The sequence below is a fragment of the Neofelis nebulosa genome, chromosome 4 (assembly GCF_028018385.1).
Source record: "Neofelis nebulosa isolate mNeoNeb1 chromosome 4, mNeoNeb1.pri, whole genome shotgun sequence".
Taxonomy (NCBI): domain Eukaryota; kingdom Metazoa; phylum Chordata; class Mammalia; order Carnivora; family Felidae; genus Neofelis; species Neofelis nebulosa.
This window is the reverse complement of record NC_080785.1, coordinates 77249666-77261542: the sequence shown is the minus strand read 5'-3', so window position 1 is coordinate 77261542 and position 11877 is coordinate 77249666. Positions and strand designations below refer to the sequence as shown.

The 11877-nt window shown below is 36.6% G+C and overlaps 1 long non-coding RNA gene across 1 annotated transcript in view; it reads left to right on the top strand.

Annotated features, from left to right (window-relative positions):
• Positions 1-353: 353 nt before the first annotated feature.
• Positions 354-11877, top strand: part of LOC131509441 (uncharacterized) — a 30067-nt gene continuing 18543 nt past the window's right edge. The window contains exon 1 of the long non-coding RNA XR_009260503.1: positions 354-387. This is a non-coding gene — a long non-coding RNA (uncharacterized LOC131509441). The remainder of the gene's footprint in view (positions 388-11877) is intronic.

Below are 11877 nucleotides of genomic sequence, written 5' to 3'. Positions count from 1 at the left end.
TTAAAAAGTACTCATTCTTTTTATGTTTAGGAATTCTATATAATACCTTTTTTATCCTAGATCTCTGAGTTTTGTTATACAACTTTCATAACATTTTATCTTAATGTAATATTCTATATTTAGTATCTTTTATTGATCACCTTATTATAATTCCCTACAATAAATATGGGTATATAATTCAAAATTAATTTTTAAAATTTCTTATGAAAAGAATTATGTCTAATTACTAAGACATATCTTCATAATTAATTTGCCAATGCAATTTTTATTAGGTCTCATGTGGTCAGAACAATATAGACATGTTAAGAGGCTGATAAATAATTATTAAATATGACAAAATTGATCATATAACTTTAACTTGGCAGTCCAGTTAAAACGAATCAACTGGTAAGGTATTTAATTTCAGTGAAACAATAAAAATCTTAATAAAAGTAGGTCAAGTCCACAATAAACTGAATGTCACAATAGTTTCATATTAAAAACAATCGCACTGTATATATTTTTCGTTCAATATTTTGTTGGTAATGTTCATCCAAATACTGACATAACCGTATATTAGCCAGGATAAAGTATACAATTAAGTCAAATGTGGATTCTTGAATATACTTTAAACACTCAGGTTTTTCAGTATACTTTAACCAGATAATGGGGCAAAGAGCAAGAAATTGGTGTCCTTTCAGGTTCTGACCTGAAGTTTGCTCTTACACGAAGGGCATAACTGAAATTAAGCAACAGTTAATCAGCAGGAATCCCTCTCCATGCTGCTTCTCATCTGTTCTTGCTGCCACCAACCTCCATGATCTCTTAAGCACACAAATTCTATGAACCTCATCTGAGCTTGACAAAGATGTATCGAACACTCTCACAAGATCTTTGTTTCAAATTCATCTTGTACTTCTCATGTTTCATTTTGTTATTTTGTGTAGCAGGCACATAGAAGTGTATGGCTGTATTACCTATCTGGTAGATTATAACCCTTTGGTCAATATAAATCCTAGTGCCTCTGCATTATTTTTTCAATCTACTCTATTAATATTGCCACTTTTTTGCTCTATTTCTACAGCATTTTGCTTTAGATATATATTTCTTCTAGGCAAAATATTTTCTTTAAACCGAATCAGACAAAGTAGTTTCTTTTTCTGAGTGAATGTGAACGAATTATATTCATTGATATAACTGAGATGCCTGTTGTCTTAGTTTTCTGTTGCCAAGTAAGGAATCACTGCAAACATAATGGCTTCAAGTAATACCAATATATGATCTCACAGTTTTGTGGGTTATAAATCCAGGCACAGAGAAGCTAGGTTCTCAGCTGTGTCTTCATCTGAAGTTCAGAGTCCTCCTCCAAGATGATTCAAGTTGTTGGCAGAATTCAGTTACTTGATAGAAACCTACTAGAGGGTCACTTACATACTCGCAGGTCCATGCCATATGACTCTCTCCATCTTCAAAGCCAACAATGGAAAACTTCCTGCACATAAAATTTGTGTTCCCGAATTTGACTTTGTTTTTCAGGAAGAGGGCTCCCTGAACTTATGCTCACTTATGCTGGAGCCCAGCGAGGAACATCACTCTTTCTTAAGGTCACCTGTGCAAAGTAGCATTATCCAGGCATTGGAGTGACCATTCCATCATATTTACAAAGCCTGCCTACCCACAACAGAGAGGATCATGCAGACGTGTACACCAAGGGGCAAGAATCTTGGGAGGGTATTAGAATTGTGCCAACCGTACTTGTCTTTACTTTTGTAATCTTATTTACAATTTATTTGAGCATTCTAACTTTTTTTCTAAAGGAATTTTTAACAGACTTTTTAGAGAAGCTTGGGATTGGTAGCAAAATTGAGAGGATGGTATAGTGAATTCTCATAAAATCCCTCCCCCAACACATGCACAGCCTCCCTTATGATCAACATCTCTCCTAAGAATGGTACTTTTAAAAAACCAAGGTTGAACCTAAGGAATTTTGTTTCATGAAGAAACCTGAAATTATGGATATAGTTTGGAAAATGAGCATGGTGGTGAAAGGCATAGTTTTGAAGATATCACTTACTTGAAATCCCAGCTCCTGTTCTTTGTGATTTGGGGCAAATTACTTTTCTTTGCACGTGTCTTATCTCTAAAATGGAAATAATATTACCTATTCCCCAGGGCAATTTTAAAGATTAAGTGATTTAATATGCATAAGGAACACAATGGCCAGGAAAATAGAATTCAGGAAGTGTTAGCAATTAGTATTTCTCTTTCACAGTTACATGGAAGATATTTATTGTTTTAAATCTTCTAGATTTCATTCATACAGTGAAACTGTATTTCTCTAAATATATATCATATCTGATCCAATACAATCTCTAATGATGGATGTAGCAAGCATTTACTATTATGCATGTTCTAGCCTTTATTAATATTCTATTTTATGTCAGACCTGTATGATAAGTTAACAGAAGATTGAAGACAGTGAAGAGGTCTGCTTTGTTGATCCACGTGGAAAGGTGATCCACAGGCAAAGGAACACAGGCTCTTTGGATGACTGAGGGCCAGATGTGTTCTAGAAAATAGAAACATGCCAGTGTGACTAGAAGTGAGCAAGGGGGGAATGGGTAAGAGATGACATTGGAGAGAGATCTTATTGGGCTGGATAACATAGGGTCTTGTAAACCATGGCAAGGACTTTGATTTTTACTCTGAGGAGGCTGGAAAGCCATGGGATGTTTTGAAGCAGAGGCATGCCATGACCTGCCTGTGGCTCCTGTGTAAAGAACAGACTGCATGGAAACAAAGGTGGAAGGAGAGAATCCATGTAGTTGAAGTGAATGATAATAGTGGCTTTGACTAGAGGGGCAATGATGGTAGTAATTAGATTATTCAGAATTATTAGATTATGGATATATTTTGAAGAAAAAGTTCAGAGTATTTGTTGTTGGTTGTTATGTAGTTATGAGGAAGTGAGAAAACTCAGTTGTGCCTCCAATGTTTTGATCTGAGCAACTGGAAAACATGGAATTGCCATTTTCAGAGATGTGGAACCTTGAGAAGAAAAGATACAGGGAAGGTCAAGACCTCAGTTTTAAATATGTTAAAGATGCCTCTTAGTTATGCAGCTGGAGATGTTAAGTAAGCAATTTGAATATATTAATTTAGAATTTAGGAGTGTGGTTTGGCTTTGAGATATAAGTGATGAATCTTTCAAGAGATGAAGCGTATTTGAAGTCTAAATTTGAGAACATTTAGGGGTCAGTTGTAGACCAAGATGTGAAGAGTACAGGGCAGAGCCCTGGGCATGCCAACATTGCATACAGTGATACAAGAGGGAGAGAGAGAGAACGACTACAGAAGTTATTCTTTGAGTAGTCAGTAGCAGATGGCATCTGGTGAATAGTAGAACACCTGAGTTTAGAGAAGAGCACTGACAGTTCACTCATTGGAACCAGGGAGAAGACAGAGTGTATACTATTTGGGTATAAGAGTTCTGCCTGAGTTGATGTAATATGGACAGAGAACTTTTTTTTCTGGTGTAAAATATTATCTTTTTATGCATAATAATTAGGATAATAATAGGCCTCTATTTTTTTAACAGGAACTGGAAGGAAATAAAAGGAGAGATAAAGCTTCCTCTTTGAGTGGAGAGGGTTGAGCAGTGGCTAGAAACTAATGGGGAGGGTCACAGGGAAGAAGCCAAGACAAAAGCTGTACCACTGCCAAAATGCAAGAAGGCTGAGTGCACATATCATGGGTAGGATGTACTTCAAAACTTAAAAACAGCTCAACACCCCCCCCCCCCCAATAAAAGCCAAATGTCCAAAAGCATTTCAGATCATCATGTATTGTCTACGGTTATCATGTCATACCAAACAGATAGTAAACTCTGCACCTATGAAGTTAGATTAGAAATTATATATTTTATTATTAAATAGTATGGGTGATTATGTGTAAGTATACTCTATCCTCATTCCTAATGTCCAAGAAGAGAGGTAGGATTTCCTGGAGAGGACGTATGCCTTTAGAAAATATCTTACCCATATTAGAGTAAAATTACTGACACTACACACTAAACAAAAATATCAATAATTATTTCTTTTTTTAATTTAAATATTTTTAATTATTTTTTTATTTTTTTTTAAATTCACATCCAAATTAGTTAGCATATAGTGCAACAATGATTTCAGAAGTAGATTCCTTAGTGCCCATTACCCATTTAGCCTGTCCCCCCACCCACAACCCTTCTAGTAACCCTCAGTTTGTTCTCCATATTTATGAGTCTCTTCTGTTTTGTCCCCCTCCCTGTTTTTATATTATTTTTGTTTCCTTTCCCTTATGTTCATCTGTTTTGTCTCTTAAAGTCCTCATATGAGTGAAGTCATAGGATTTTTGTCTTTCTCTGACTGACTAATTTCACTTAGCTTAATACCCTCCAGTTCCATTCACATAGTTACAAATGGCAAGATTTCATTCTTTTTGATTGCCCAATAATACTCCATTGTGTGTGTGTGTGTGTGTGTGTGTGTGTGTGTATACACATATATAAACCACATCTTCTTTATCCATTCATCCATCAATGGACATTTGGGCTCTTTCCATACTTTGGCTGTTGTTGATAGTGCTGCTATAAACATGGGGGTGCATGTGTCCCTTCGAAACAGCACACCTGTATCCCGTGGATAATGCCTAGTAGTTCAGTTTCTGGGTTGTAGGGAAGTCCTATTTTTAGTTTTTTGAGGAACCTCCATACTGTTTTCCAGAGTGGCTGTACCAGCTTGCATTCCCACCAGCAATGCAAAAAAGATCCTCTTTCTCCACATCCTCACCAACATCCGTTGTTGCCTGAGTTGTTAATGTTAGTCACTCTGACAGGTGTAAGGTGGTATCTCATGGTGGTTTGATTTGTATTTTCCTGATGATGAGTGATGTTGAGCATTTTTTCATGTGTCTGTTGGCCATCTGGATGTCTTCTTTGGAGAAGTGTCTATTCATGTCTTTTGCCCATTTCTTCACTGGATTATTTGTTTTTTGGGTGTTGAGTTTGATAAGTTTTTTATAGATTTTGGATACTAACCCTTTATGCGATATGTCATTTGCAAATATCTTCTCCCATTCTGTCGGTTTCCTTTTAGTTTTGCTGATTGTTTCCTTCACTGTGCAGAAGCTTTTTATTTTGATGAGGTCCCAGTAGTTCATTTTTGCTTTTGTTTCCCTTGCCTCTGGAGACATACTGAGTAAGAAGTTGCTGTGGCCAAGATCAAAGAGGTTTTGCCTGCTTTCTCCTCAAGGATTTTGATGCCTTCCTGTCTTACATTTAGGTCTTTCATCTATTTTGAGCTTATTCTTGTGTATGGTATAAGAAAGTGGTCCAAGTTCACTGTTCTGCATGTCCCTGTCCAGTTTTCCCAGCACCACTTGCTGAAGAGACTGTCTTTATTCCATCGGATATTCTTTCCTGCTTTGCCAAAGATTAGTTGGCCATACATTTGTGGGTCCATTTCTGGGTTCTCTATTCTATTCCATTGATCTGAGTATCTATTCTTGGGCCAGTACCATACTGTCTTGATGATTACAGCTTTGTAGTATAGCTTGAAGTCTGGGATTGTGATGCCTCCTGCTTTGGTTTTCTTTTTCAGGATCGCTTTGGCTATTTGGGGTCTTTTCTGGCTCCATATATATTTTAGGATTATTTGTTCTAGCTCTGTGAAGAATGCTGGTGTTACTTTGATAGGGATTACACAGAATATGTAGATTGCTTTGGGTAGTATCAACATTTTTAAAATATTTGTTCTTCCTATCCAGGAGCATGGAATCTTTTTCTATTTTTTTGTGTGTCTTTTTCAATTTCTTTCATAAGCTTTCTATCATTTTCAACGTACAGTTTTTTCACCTCTTTGGTTAGATTTATTCCTAGGTATTTTATGTTTTTTTGTGTAACTATACATGGGATCGATTCCTTGATTTCTCTTTCTGTCACTTCATTGTTGGTGTATAGGAATGCAACCGATTTCTATGCATTGATTTTATATCCTGCAACTTTGCTGAATTCATGAATGAATTCTAGCAGTTTTTTGGTGCAATCTTTCGGGTTTTCTATGTACAGTATCATGTCATCTGCGAAGAGTGAAAGTTTGACCTCCTCCTGGCCGATTTGGATGCCTTTTATTTCTTTGTGTTGTCTGATTGCGGAGGCTAACACTTCCAATACTATGTTGAATAACAGTGGCGAGGGTGGACATCCCTGTCTTGTTCCTGACCTTAGGTGGAAAGCTCTCAGTTTTTCCACATTGAGGATGAGCGTTGGGTCATTCATATATGGCTTTTATGATCTCGAGGTATGCTCCTTCTATCACTACTTTCTTGAGGATTTTTATCAAGAAAGGATGCTGTATTTTGTCAAATGCTTTCTCTGCATCTATTGAGAGGATCATATGGTTCTTGTCCTTTCTTTTATTGATGTGATGAATCATGTTAATTGTTTTGCGGATATTGAACCAGCCCTGCATCCCAGGTATAAATCCCACTTGGTCGTGGTGAATAATTTTTTTCATGTATTGTTGGATCCAGTTGGCTAATATCTTGTTGAGGATTTTTGCATCCATGTTCATCATGGAATTTGGTCTATAGTTCTCCTTCATAGTGGGGTCTCTGTCTGGTTTTGGAATCAAGGTAATACTGGCTTCATACAAAGAGTTTGGAAGTTTTCCTTCCATTTCTATTTTTTGGAACAATTTCAAGAGAATAGGTGTTAACTCTTCCTATTATGTTTGGTAGAAATGTTTGGAATAAATGTTTGGTAGAAATCGCCTGGAAAGTCATCTGGCCCTGGACTCTTGTTTTTTGGCAGATTTTTTATTACTAATTCGATTTCCTTACTGGTTATGGGCTTGTTCCAATTTTCTATTTCTTCCTGTTTCAGTTTGATAGTGTATATGTTTCTAGGGATTTGCCCATTTCTTCCAGATTACCCATTTTATTGGCGTATAATTGCTCATAATATTATCTTATTATTGTTTTTATTTCTGTTGTGTTGGTTGTGATCTCTCCTCTTTCATTCTTGATTTTATTTATTTGGGTCCTTTCCTTTTTCCTTTTGATCAAAGTGGCTAGTGGTTTATCAATTTTGTTAATTCTTTCAAAGAACCTCAGTTCTTTCAAAGAACCAGCTTCTGGTCTCATTGATCTATTCTACTGTTTTTTGGTTTCGATAGCATTAGTTTCTGCTCTAATCTTTATTATTCCCTGTGTTCTGCTGGTTTTGGGTTTTATTTGCTATTCTTTATCCAGCTCCTTAAGGCATAAGGTTAGGTTGTGTATCTGAGATCTTTCTTCCTTCTTTAGGAAGGCCTGGATTGCTATCTACTTTCCTCTTATGACCACCTTTGCTGAGTCCCAGAGGTTTGGGGTTGTGGTGTTATCATTTTCATTGACTTCCATGTACTTTTTAATTTTCTCTTTAACTGCTTGGTTAGCCCATTCATTATTTAGTAGGATGTTCTTCAGTCTCCAAGTATTTGTTACCTTTCCAAATTTTTTCTTGTGGTTGATTTCGAGTTTCATAGCATTGTGGTCTGTAAGTATGCACGGTATGATCTCTATCCTTTTTACATACTTAGGGCTGATTTGTGTCTCAGTATATGGTCTATTCTGGAGAACGTTCCATGTGCACTGGAGAAGAATGTACATTCTGCTGCTTTAGGATGAAATGTTCTGAATATATCTGTTAAGTCCATCTGGTCCAATGTGTCATTCAAAGCCATTGTTTCCTTGTTGATTTTTCGATTAGATGATCTGTCTATTGCTGTGAGTGGGGTGTTGCAGTCTTCTACTGTTATGGTATTACTATTGATGAGTTTCTTTATGTTTGTGATTAACTGATTTATATATTTGGGTGCTTTCACATTTGGTGCATAAATGTTTACAGTTCTTAGGTCTTCTTGGTGGATAGACCCCTTGATTATGATATAATGCTCTTCTGCATCTCTTGATACAGTATTTTAAAGTCTAGATTGTCTGATATAAGTATGGCTACTCTGGCTTTCTTTTGTTGACCATTAACATGATAGATGGTTCTCCATCCCCTTATTTTCAATCTGAAGGTGTCTTTAGGTCTAAAGTGGGTCTCCTGTAAACAGCATATAGATGGATCTTGTTTTCTTATCCATTCTGTTACCGTATGTCTTTTGATTAGAGCATTGAGTCCATTGACGTTTAGTGAGTACTGAAAGATACAAATTTATTGCCAGTATGATGCTTGTAGAGTTGGAGTTTCTGGTGGTGTTTTCTGGTCCTTTATAATCTTTGTTTCTTTTGGTATTTATGTTTTCATCTTTTCTCTCTTCAGAGAGTCCTCCTTAAAATTTCTTGCAGGGCTGGTTTAGTGGTCACAAACTCCTTTAATTTTTGTCTGGGAAACTTTTTATCTCTCCTTCTATTTTGAATGACATCTTTGCTGGATAAAGAATTCTTGGCTGCATATTTTTCTGATTCAGCACGTTGACTATATCCTGCTGCTCCTTTCTGGCCTGGCAAGTTTCTGTGGATAGGTCTGCTCCAAAGCTGATCTGTCTTCCCTTGTAAATTAGGGACTTTTTTCCCTTGCTGCTTTCATAATTCTCCCCTTGCCTGAGTATTTTGTGAATTTGTCTATGATATCCCTTGTTGATGGTCGGTTTTTGTTGAATCTAATGGGGGTCCTCTGTGCTTCCTGGATTTTGATGTCTGTGTCTTTCCCCGGGTGAAGAAAGTTTTCTGCTATGATTTGCTCACATAACCCTTCTACTCCTATTTCTCTCTCTTCCTCTTCTGGGACCCCTATGATTCTGATGTTGTTCCTTTTTAATGAGTCACTGATTTCTCTAATTCTTAAATCGTACTCTTTTGCCTTAATCTCCCTCTTTTTTTCTGCTTTGTTATTCTCTGTAAGTTTGTCCTCTATATCGCTGATTCTCTGTTCTGCCTCATCCATCCTTGCTGCTGCTGCACCCATCCATTTTTTACTTCTTTTATCTCTGCAGAAAGGGATTCTAACCTATTTTTGACTCCAGCTAATATTCTTATTATCGTGATTCTAAATTCTGGTTCAGACATCTTGCTTGTGTCTGTGTGGGTTAAATCCCTGGCTGTCATTTCTTCGTGCTCTTTCTTTTGGGGCGAATTCCTTTGTTTTGTCCTTTTGAAGGGAGAAAAGCAGTTAATGAGATAGAAAAATTGAAAGTAAAAAAATATTAAAATTAAAAATTAAAGACACACCCCCACACAAAATTGAGTAGATGATGCTAGATCCTAGATGTGTTTTGGTCTGGATGTTCAAAGTGGTTTGACAGATTAAACAAACAAAAGTGGGGGGGAAAGGAAATCATTTGAGAATTTGAAAAAATGAATACACTGAAGTAGACTAAAATGAGATAATGGGGGTAAAATAGAATTTGAAAAAATATACACAAAAATAAAGACCACAGTAGAAATAAATTAAAGAAAAATATTTTTAATAAAAATTAAAAACAAATATGATTTTTTCTTTTTCTGTATTTAAGAAAAAAGAAAAGAAATGAAAAAGAAAAAAGATAAAAAAAGAAAAAAAGGAAATTGAAAATTTGAAAAAGTGAATAGATTGTAGTAGACTAAAATAAAATGATGGAAGTAAAATAGAATTTGAAAAAAATGTACATAAAAGTAAAAAATATAGTAATAAAAGTAAAGGAAAATATTTTTAATAGAAATTGAAAGTAAAAATGAAGTTTTTCTCTTTCTACATTCAAGTAAAAGAAATGAAAAATAGAAAAAAGAAAAAAGAAAAAGAAAAATTAAAAAAAGGAAATTTTTTGAAAACTTGAATAGGTGAATACACTGAAGTAGACTAAAATAAAATGATGGAAGTAAAACAGAATTTGAAAAAATTTCACAAACGTAAAAAATATAGTAATAAAAATTAAAGAAAAATATTTTTAATAAAAATTGAAAATAAAAATGAATTTTTTCTCTTTCTGTATTCAAGAAAAAGAGAATAATTGTAAAAGAGAAAAAGAAAAAAGGAAAAGAAAAAGAAAGAAAATTGAATAGATGAATCTGCTAACAGATTGAAGGAGGACTGAAATTCTTTCATTTTTCCCCTAGAAGTCAGACTATGTAGCTCTTTATAGTCCATAAACTAAGCTGGCGATGAGACTTGCGTTCTTGAAGAGCGAAGTTGGCCCAGTTGGGCGGGGATCAGTGTAACAGCTCCACTCTCCACTAGATGGCGCTACTAGCCTACTGGGGTGGATTGTTGTGGTGCTTGTAGGTGCATATGCGCATGTGTGGGAGCGGTGAAAATGGTGCCACCCAACTACCCAGTCTGTTCTCCCGGGTCAGCAATCACACACCTGTCCTCTGTCTTCAGCTCTCATTCATTCCCTGCTTTTTCACTCTCCGTGACCAGGCCCCAGACAGTACTTCTCTCCTGAGTTTTATCTCAGATGCGGCTGTTTTCCCCAGCCCCTTACTTCTGAAGGACTGTGGCTTTGACCTGTTCAGCCCCTCTGTGGGAGGGTCTCACCGAGCAATGGCCAAATGAGCAATGGCCGAATGTCGGCTGCACCCAGGAACGCTTGCTGGACCCTGCTGCTGCCAGTGCCCAGAGACTGCGGCCAGGTGTCAGCCTGCCCCAGAAAAAGTTTGCAAGACAGTGTAGCAGCAGTGTTTCAGGGATTATGGAAAATCACAACACACATCTGGCACCAGACTTCACCCTTAACAACCTTGTTCCAGCACCAGCGAATGTGGCCATTTTCTGGGGTCTGCTGGGACCAGGTGGCTTCAACAGTCTCTACCAAATGTCTTTCCAGCAGTGGAACCGCTTTTCCCCATGTGACCCGAGAACCTCCACCTCCACTCTGTTCCTGGGAATTCGCCCTTCCTACCAGAGCACCACCAGGTATCGAGCTGAGGAGCTGCAGCCTTTGTGCTCCCCTTGTTTACAGTCTTAATGGAATTTAACACTCTCCTTTCTCCTTTCTCCCTTTTTAGTTTAGTCCCTGAGGCTGTTTCCAATTTTCCACTTTCTCTTCAGCTGCTTTTGAGGAGGGGTGCTTTTCCCGTATTCTCCCCCCTCCCCCCCAGTCTCTGTCCCCTCTCCGCCCACAATAGTGGTTCCCTACCTTTCATGGCTTCTCGCTCCCCAAATTCACCTCTCCATGCTGTGTACCTGCTGAATTCTGTGGTTCAGGTTGTGCAGATTGTTGTGTTAATCCTCCAATCAGTTTTCTAGGTGTATTGGATGGTTTAGTGTTGGTCTGGCTATATTTCATGGACGTGAGACACACAAAAAACTTCCATGCTGTTCCGCTATTTTGGGTCCTCCTTCAAATAATTATTTCTTATTGACAAAAATACAAAAAGTTTATTGAGGAGCCTATGAGAGTTTTGAAATATAACAAGACAAAAATGTCCGAACACATTTAACTAATGAGGCTAAATAATCTTAACAAGACTAATCCAGCTTAACAAGCTGTACAATTTTAATGTACTCTACTTGAACATATTAAACTTTATTTGTTTGTAAGATTGCCTTTATGGACACTCCCTTTAACTAAACCCAAATTATACAGTATTATATATTGAAGAGTATTTTCAGAGGAAAACATTTAAAAATGGTTGATAATTTATGAAAAGAAATGCAATTTGAAATAAAATGAGATATCACATTTGAGTTAAAAATTGGCAAAAGTTACAAATATTGATTTTATTTTCTATTGGAGAGTATGGATTTATTCATAAGATTCATTTATACTTGGATAAAGTTTAAACTGACACAGAATTTTTGAAGTGCAACGTGGCAATATATGTTAAAATTTTAAACGTGTCATCAATTTACTTTCTAGGAATTTATTCAAATAAAACTCCCACAAGTGTGCAAAG